This window comes from Chrysochloris asiatica, unplaced genomic scaffold (genome assembly GCF_000296735.1).
Source record: "Chrysochloris asiatica unplaced genomic scaffold, ChrAsi1.0 scaffold00392, whole genome shotgun sequence".
Lineage (NCBI taxonomy): Eukaryota > Metazoa > Chordata > Mammalia > Afrosoricida > Chrysochloridae > Chrysochloris > Chrysochloris asiatica.
In genome coordinates, this window is record NW_006408910.1 from 1,543,749 (window position 1) to 1,552,817 (window position 9,069).

General features: G+C 42.2%; 2 pseudogenes; both read right to left on the reverse strand.

The window, feature by feature from the left end:
• Positions 1 to 5,887: 5,887 nt before the first annotated feature.
• Positions 5,888 to 6,848, reverse strand: LOC102830574 (annotated as a pseudogene).
• Positions 6,849 to 8,331: 1,483 nt separating this feature from the next.
• On the reverse strand, positions 8,332 to 8,797 carry LOC102835050 (annotated as a pseudogene).
• Positions 8,798 to 9,069: the final 272 nt, after the last annotated feature.

Consider the following 9,069-nt stretch of genomic DNA (forward strand, 5'->3'; position numbering starts at 1 on the left):
TTTAGGATACTCCATTGCAACCTGTGAGTTACCTGGCATCTCTCCCACCTGGGTTTCTGTTGTTGCGTTTGTCCCTTCTTTGACATTGATATGTTTATGTCCTTCAGTTGATCTCTGGGCTTTCTTGACTTTATTGTTGTAGTCTCGTTCCATTCTGGTCTCTGCTTTCTGTTGGCTGTGTTCCAGGTTGTGTTGCCATACTTTTCAATCTCTGTTTGTCGTCTGTTTTGTTCTTTGTCCACAGAACTCCCTTTAGGATATTTTGAAGTGCTGGATTGGTTTTGATAAATTCCCTCAGATTCTGTTTATCCTGGAAAGTTTTGATCGCACCATCGTATTTGATTGATAGTTTTACTGGGGAGACAATTCTTGGTTGACAGTTTTTTTCTTGCATATGTCTCCCCATTGCCTTCTTGCCTGCATGGTTTGTTCTGAATAGTCAGCGCTTAATCTAATTTGTTTGCCTTTATAAGTTATGTTTCTCTTTTCCCTGGCTGCTTTTAGTATTCTTTCCTTGTCTTTGGTTTTGGAGAGCTTGATTATTATATGTCTTGGAGACTTTCTTTTGAGATCTATCCCTCCTGGGGTGCACTGGGCTTCTTGAATGTTTATTTTCTCATCTTTAAGGATGTAAGGGAAGTTTTCTTCCAGAAGCTCTTCAACTATTTCCTCTGTGGATTTTGATTCTTCTTGTTCCTGGATGCCAGTAATTCTTACATTGTTCCTCTTCATGTTATCCAGCATGAATCTTAGACTTTCTTCAGATTGTTTTATCCTTTTAGCTGTTTGCTGTTCTATCTTGGCAGTATTGAGAGATTTGTCTTCCAGTTCACTAGTTCTGGCTTCCATCTCTTCTAGTCTGCTCCTGTCCTCTTTCAGGCTATTGTCTATTTCTGATATCTTATTATTGATCACCTGGACATCTTTTTGCAGGTTTTGAATTGTTTCCAATGCTGTGTCAATCTTATTAGATTGTTCTTGCAGTACTTTCCTTACTTCTACTTTATTTTCCTTGACCCCTTTTCGGAGTATTTGAATTTGTTCCCATATCATTCTTTTGAGTTCCCTCTCAGGCATATCCAGAACCCGCTCCTCCTCCTCTATAAAGCTTTTGTCTGTCTTCAGCTCATTTGCATCTGCTGGTCTCTTCTGCTTTTGGACGTGTTTCAATAATAATTGTTTCTTGTTGGGCATGATTATTCTTATTTTATTGTAATTATTATTAATATGATCAGAAGATGGGCATCCTTTACTGTCTGTAATGTGTAGTAGTTGTGGTTAGGTCTTGTCAACGTAGTGGCCACGACAGGCAGGACGCCAGTCTTGTGGGGTCCGCGGTGGTGGCACAGGGTCCAGCTTGCAGGGCAGGGCTGGAGGGGTGTCCGGTGGGCAACGCGGGGGTCGCAGGGGGTCTGGCAGGCAGGGCGGGAGTCTCACAGGGTCGGAGGTCAGGGTGGGGCTTGTGGAGGGGCTGGTGGGCAGGGCTGGTGTCGCGAGCTCTCAGGCAGGCAGGGCGGGTCTCGTGGTGGGTCCCGTGGTCAAGGTGGGGCTAGCGGGGGAACCTATGGGCGGGGCAGGGGGGTCTCACAGGGTCCGGAGGTGAGGGAGGGGCTTGTGCAGGGGCAGGTGGGCGGGGCTGGGGTCACCCACGATCTGGCAGGAGGGGCGGGACGCTCACACGGGGTCTGGCAAAGCAGGGCAGGACCCTTGTGGGTTCTGGCTTGCTGGGCAGGGCTCTCACTTGTTAAAGCAGGTGGGCGGGGTCAGCGGGGTGCAGGCACAAGGTCCAAGAGGTAGGGCATGGTCCCATGGGGGCTTGAGGGGTCTGGAGGTCGGGGCGGGGTTTGTGTGGGGCCCAGTGGGCGGAGCTTGGTTACGCACAATCGGTCAGGCAGGACTGGGCTAGTGTTGGGTCCCGCAGGCAGGGTGGTACTCGTCCGGCAAGCAGGGAGGGGCCCATGGGGGTTCTGGCAGGCTGGGTGGGGCTCATGCCTGTTATGGCATGTAAGCAGGTTCAGTGGGGTGCGGGCGCTCAGTCCGAGGGGTACGGCACAGTCCGGTGGGTGCTCGCAGTCCAGTGGGGTCAGGGACAGCAGGGGTGTGGGGATCGAGGGGGTAATGCGGCAGGTGAGTGCGGTTCAATTGGGTGGGGTAGAGGCCACTCGGGCAGGTGGATACAGTCTATCTGATGATGTCAGGTGGTTGCCATTTTTTCCTCCTCTCTGTGTCCTGAGTTAACTGATTTTTCTGCCCACTGCAATCACTGTAATTTCACGCTAGGGCAGAGGTCCCTCTCCTTCTCTTCCCCTTGTCTCCAGCGGCTCCTTGGTTCAAGACTCTCCTTTACTGGAAGTGCCGCTGTCTGCACAAGCTGGTACCAGCCCCGTCCCCCAAGCTCTACAGGAGTTGGGGCTGTCGCTGCACGCAGTGGCAGGCAAAAGTTCAAAAAGCCAGTAATTCCTCAGTATCATGATTTTTTAAAAAATTGAGTTAAAGAGTTTGAAGGACTGAGACTTATGGTGGCTATAAGGATGTGGGTTCACCACAGGAAGGTTTCCTTCATGGGTTCCCCCTCCCCTGAACCCGGAGCCCCTCTCACCCATGCTGTCTGGCCCCTGTGGCAAACTGGAACCATCATTTGATTTCTTGACTGCTGCTTCCATGAGTGTTGATAGTTGATCCAAGAAGAATGAAATCCTTGACAACTTTAATCTTTTCTCCATTGATAAGAATGTTGTTTATTGGTCCAGTGGTGAGGATTTTTGTTTTCTTGACATTAAGATGTAATCCATACCGAAGACAGTGCTCTTTGATCTTCATCAGTAAATACTTTAAATCCTCTTCACTTTCAGCAAGCAAGGTTGTATCATCTGCATATTGCAGGTTGTTAATGAGTCTTCCTCCAGTCCTGATGTCACATTTTTCTTCATATAATCCAGCTTCTCAGATTATTTGCTCAGCATGCAGGTTGAATAAGTATGGTGAAAGAATACAACCCTGTTGCACACCTTTCTTAATTTTAAAACATTCAGTGTTCCCATGTTCTGTTTGAACAACTGCCTCTTGGTCCAGGTACAGATTCCTCATGACCATAATTAAGTGTTCAGGAATACTCAAACTTCACAATGTTGTCCATAGCTTGTCATGATCCATACAATCGAAAGCCTTTGCATAGTCAATAAAGCACAGGTAAACATCTTTCTGGTATTCTCTGCTTTAGGTTGCCTTAAAAAAAAAAAAATGCTTTTTATGCTGTGGAAAATAATGATTTTGATGTCAGGGGTAGTATTAAATTTTAACAAAATTTGCATCTTCCCAAATCATTAAAACTTTGTGATAAGTTTGCAATACTGATGCCCCTCATAAAACAAGTTTTTTGATGGCTCAAACATTTTAAGAAAGATCAAGAAGACCGTAAGATTAATTTAAGGCAGAGAAGTCAGCTCAGAAAGTTATAGTGACTGTTTTAGGGGATTCTAAAGATGCAATCTTAATAGACTTTCTCGAAGGACACAGGATAGTCACAGGGTGTTATTGAATATTTTAAAAACTTTGAAAACTGCATTGGTGGGAAAAGGCCAGGAAAGTTGCACTGAGGAAATTTTTTCCATCACAGCAATGCACCTGATCATTTTTTGAGGTTAGTAAAGGCTGACCTACAAGAATTTTGTTGAGAAACCTTACCCTATCCACCTTACAACCCTGACCTTGCCCCTTTAGACTTCTTTTTGTTCTCAAAACTCAAAAAAAAAAAAAAAAAAAAAAAAAAAACATTATTTGAATCCCTAGAGCGTGTCAAAACTGCCATTTTGACTTGGTGCAAATTGAAGAGCTCCGAATTCTTTGGGATTGTTGTTAAGTGCCATGGAATTGGTTCCCACTCATAGGGTTTACCAGAAGCAGATGGTGGGTTTGAACTGCTGACCTGTGGTTAGCAGTCCAGTGCTTATTCTACAGTGTTACACCAGGATGCCAACGGAAAGGTTGCAAAGCTAGAAATACCACCTTCAAAAGTGTATAGACCTATATGGAGGGTATGTAAAAAATAGCTTCATACTTTGACATTGTTGTTTAATAAATGATTTGATGATTTTGTAGCAGTATTTTTTACTTACCCTCATATTTATGCTGTGTAACAGGGCTCCTATGTTTGACCCTTTTTAAAATGATAATTATAGAGTTATGTGTAGGTCTTTACTCCATCTTGACATATATTTTTTTTTATAGTGTGAGACATAAATCGGTTTCATGTTCATGCAAATGGATATCCAATTTTGCCAGAACTATGGAGTCTGGGAGCTCTGGTAGAGTAGTGGTTATGAATCAGGCTGTGAACCACAAGGTCAGCAGTTTGAAACTACCAGCTGTTCCGCAGGAGACAGATGAGGCTTTCTGCTCACATAAAGATTTACAACCTCGAAAATTCTGTACAGGGTCACTATGAGTTGGAACCAACTCCACAGCACATAACAACAGCAACAACATGGAGTCCTTGTGTGGCACTGTGGGATAAAGTACTAGACCACAATGTCAGTTTGAACCACTAGGTCGGCAGTTCAAACTCACCAGCTGCTCCTTGGAAAGCCTATACAGGGTTATTATGAGTTGGAATTGAGTCGAGGGCACTTAACAACAACAACGTTTCTTTAAAAGACTATCTTTTTCCCATTTAATGTGTTTCAGTCTTTTGTCAAAGATCAATTATCCATAAGTGGATGAATTTACTTATAGGTTTTCATTTCTGTTCCTTTGGTCTATTTGTCATTGTACCAATAATAGACTGTTTTTTTATTTCCATAACTATATAGTGGGTTTTGAGATTAGAAAGTGTGAGGCCTTTTAGTTTGTTCTTCTTTAGCAGTGTTTTGGTTGTCTGGAGTTTCTTTCCTTTCCATATAAAGTTGGTGATTAGTTTTCCCATCTCTTCAAAGAATTATGGTGGAATATGGATCAGGATTAAATTACATCTTTAGATCACTTTAGGTAATATGGATACTTTCACAAGGTTTAGTTTTCCTATCAATGAGCATGATTTATCCTTCCCTTTATGTAGGTAGGTCTTTTTTTGTTTCTTACTGTAATGTTTTGTAGTTTTGTTTTTATTTTTATGTCTTTTTTTTAATTCCTGGTTGACTTTATTCATAAATAAATGGTGGAGTCCTGGTGTGGCACTGCAGGATAATGTGCTGGACTGCAAGGTCAGTTTGAACTGCAAGGTGGGCAGCTCAAACTTACCAGCTGCTTCTTGGAAACCCTATAAAGGGTCTCTATGAGTCAGGACCTACTTGATGACATTTAAAAACAACAACAACATGTTGATTATTTTTTTAATGTTCAACTATACCTGCTGTGAATACCATTTGGCCATGATATATTAAATTTTTGGTATGTTGTTGGATTCTATTGGCTAGGATTTTGTTGAGAAGTTTTGCATGTGTGTTCCTGAAGCTATGGGTCTATAATTTTCTTTTCTTTTTCAGAATCGTTTTTATTGAGCACTGAAGCATTCAAACAGGTCAGAAGACACAGTCCGTGGACTGAGTGGACCTCCCAGAATTTCCTGTTCAGGGAGAAGGGTGATCACAGGTCCCCAACAGAACAGCAACTCCTGACGGGTACCTGCTCCCTCCCATAGCACTGTACCCCCTCCATGCTGAGATGAGGGAGAAGGTGAGGATGGCCGAGGACTGCCCCAGAAGCTGGGGATGCAGAAGGAGGACCCCCAAAGTCACCTTGATGCTGGGATTGCAGAGGATACAGGCAGGCAGAGGAATTAATGTCTGGTTTTTATTAGTGGTTTTCTCAAACCCAACATTTAAAAAAAGTGTCACCTGAGGTAGTAGTTTAGTTGGGTGGGGGTGGGTTTGGTATAATGGGATGGGGTCCTTCACATGTGATACCAGACTATTAGTCGAGCAACCAGGGCCACGCCAACAGCAAGAATGAACTGGAGGCTGGGCATCCTTAGCACAGCCATGGCTGTTCAGAAGGGGCAGCTGCTGCCCTCCAGGGCACATTTGTCCTGCTGGGCAGCATAGTAGGGGCATCTGCGCACGTCTCCTTTCCCATCGTGCATGGGAAGCCCTTCTTCCAGAGTCTCTCTGGCTAGCATGGAGCCCACCTGGACCAGTTCACTGAATATCTGCATGTTATATTCAAAGGCCCTGTTGATCCTTTCCTTGGTCTTCAGGTTCAGGTCCAGGGCATTCATTCTGGACCGGTAGAACTGCTTGTTCACATTCTCAAACAAGTAGAACTGCGTCCCCCTCCCCTGTGCTGGGGAGCTTCAGAGCACGTTGGGCCACCTTCTTCAACACTTGGCCCCCCGAGAGGTGCCCCATGTAGCGGGTGTAGGCATGGGCCACCAATAGCTCGGGTTCATGGTGTCCCACATGGTGGATCTGATCCGCATACTTCTGGGCAGCCACGGAACACTGCACCTGCTCCGCCCAGTTCTTACCAAAGAAGTACACCATGTCCTTGGCTAGCGCTTCCTTCCTGTGCAGCTCCGTGGGGGAAGTACAAGGGGGCAAAGGCTGGGTGGTCCTTGTCGCGGTCCATTTCCTCCTCCAGGGCCAAGTATGTGTAGTAAAGTGCAGCGGTGGCCAGCTTAAAGAGCTCCTTCTTGATGTTGCCTTTCAAGAAGTCTCTGACAAACTGGTTGTTTTCTGCCCGATCGTGTGCTTCCTTGGTCCCTTCCTTCAGGAGCTCTCAAAGGTCGGCTAGTCTGGTATGGTTCTCCTTCTCTGAGACCCCAGAGATCTTTTTCTCTGATTCATCCAGTCTCTCTGATGTCTCCAGTTCCACGGACATGTTGCCGAGTGTGGGTCCTAGCACTCACAGTCCTCGGGTCCAGCCGCGGGTGCTCCAGTAAGTGTGCACATCCTATAATTTTCTTTTTTAATGGTGACTTCTCCAGGCTTTTATATAATAGTTTCGCTTGCTTCATGGAATGAGTTTGGGAATATTCCATTCTTTTCTGCATTCTGGAACTGTTTAGGTGGAATTGGTGTAAGCTCTTCTCTGAATGTTTGGTGGAATTCATCAATGAAGCTCTCTTAGCCAAGACTTTTTTTTTTGGGGGGGGGGGAGTGGGGGAGGGAGTTGGGAGTTTTCTGTTGTTGTTTATTTAAATTGCCTGTTCAATTTCTTCTTTTGTGGTGGGCGTGTTAGAATTTTCTACCTCAGATTGTGTTAGTTTGAATACTAGAAATTTGTGTTGCTAGAAATTTACTTCTAGATTTTCCAGTTTATTGGGGTACAGTTCTTTATTCTATTATATTTATTTCAGTTGATTTGGTTGTTATAATGCCTATTTCATTTCTAATTTGTGTTATTTGCATCTTCTTTCCTTTTGTTAAATTTGCCAAAATTTGCCAATTTTATTAACTCCTTCAAAGAACCAACTTATAGTCTTGTATTGTTACTTTGTTTTCTGTTTCATTGATTATTTCTTTCACCTTTATTATTTACTGCCTTCTGATGACTGTGGCCTTTATTTATTTATTTATTTTTTCTTTTTCTAATTGTTGGAAATGTTGAGTTAGCCGGTTGATTTTGTTCTGTCTCCATTTTTCTTTTGTTGAGTACCATAGCTTTTGGTATGTTGTGTTTTCATTTGACTCAAAGGATTTTTTTTTCTTTTTTGTGTGTATCTTCTATTAGGTGTGGTGCTGTAGGATAAACACTGGAACACAAAGTCATTTGAGTTTCATGGTCTGTGGTTCAAACTCATCAGCCACTCCTCAGAAACTCTGCAGGGTCCCTATAAGTTGTAACTGACACAACGGAACTTAACAACATCAACATTATCTACTAACTTTTTTTTAAACCAGGTGTTATTCATTTTTCACATATTTGTTTTGTTTTCATTGATTTGCATGTATTTGATTTCTAATTTCATAGTAATTTTTATGATATAAATATTTCATTTATCCTTTTATTCTGAATGTATGCTTACTTACATTTTGACTGATAAAACAACCATTATGACAGACCAGATATCTACATTATACATCCCAATTATAAAAAGAAAGCAGATGTAAAATAGTTTGAGATTTTCTTGCCTAAAATTACTGTACTAAGTAGAAATATATATATACTGTAAATCCATTTATTCTTATTTCATCCAAAGTCCACTTGAACTTTATTCATATAATATCTGCTATTCTTCTTACAGTCTTCTCTTGTGAAAGGCATCACTATCTAGTCAGTCACCCTAAACCTCACTGGCGTCCACTCACTTCTAGTCAGCAAGTTTAAGATATCTTTCTATATTTCTCTGAAGTTGATCTCTTCTCCGTTACAGTTCCCTTTGGCAAATTCATTTCTTCAGAAGTCTGGCAAGTGAGATCTTAACTGCTTTTCGGAAGTCTGCTCTTCTCTTAATTGTTAATAGATAAAAATCCTTCCTTCCTCTTACTTTAGTGTTTACTAGGTCTTCATGATTTTCTTTTTTTTTTTTTTCATTTATTTTGGTGAAAAGCAGTCAGTGGTGACAACTTCAGGTCAGTTAGCTTTTGCTAGTCTTGTATCAAGGTCATAGTCTTAATCAAAGTAATATAAATGCAGATTTAGTCTCTTTCTGTTCAACAGCAACTGATTTAAAACATGTATGCAAAGTCTGATTTTGAGACTTTATTGGTTAAAATTCCTTTATGAGTGTTGCTGCATCTTTCTTGCCATCTAAATCAGAATGACTGTTCTTGATTTCATATTCCAGCCTGTACAGAATACAATCCAGATCAGAATCAGCTTTCTGGAACATAAGTTCTAGTTTATGGACTACTGCCTCCATATTTAACAGTCGACTTTCCTCAGTCCGCAGGGGCACTTAAGCCCCTTACAGTAATGTTTTGTAGTTCTTGTTTTTTATGCATCATTTTTTTGTAATGCTATGTAGTATTTATATATATATTTATCAGGCTTGCTTTGTTGCCTAATACATGGTCGATTATGGAGAATGTGCCATAAGCACTGGAAAAGAATGTATAGTGCATTATTGTTGGGTGGAGTGTTCCATAAATATCTATAAAATCAAGTTGGTTAATTGTGTTGTTTAGGTCTTCT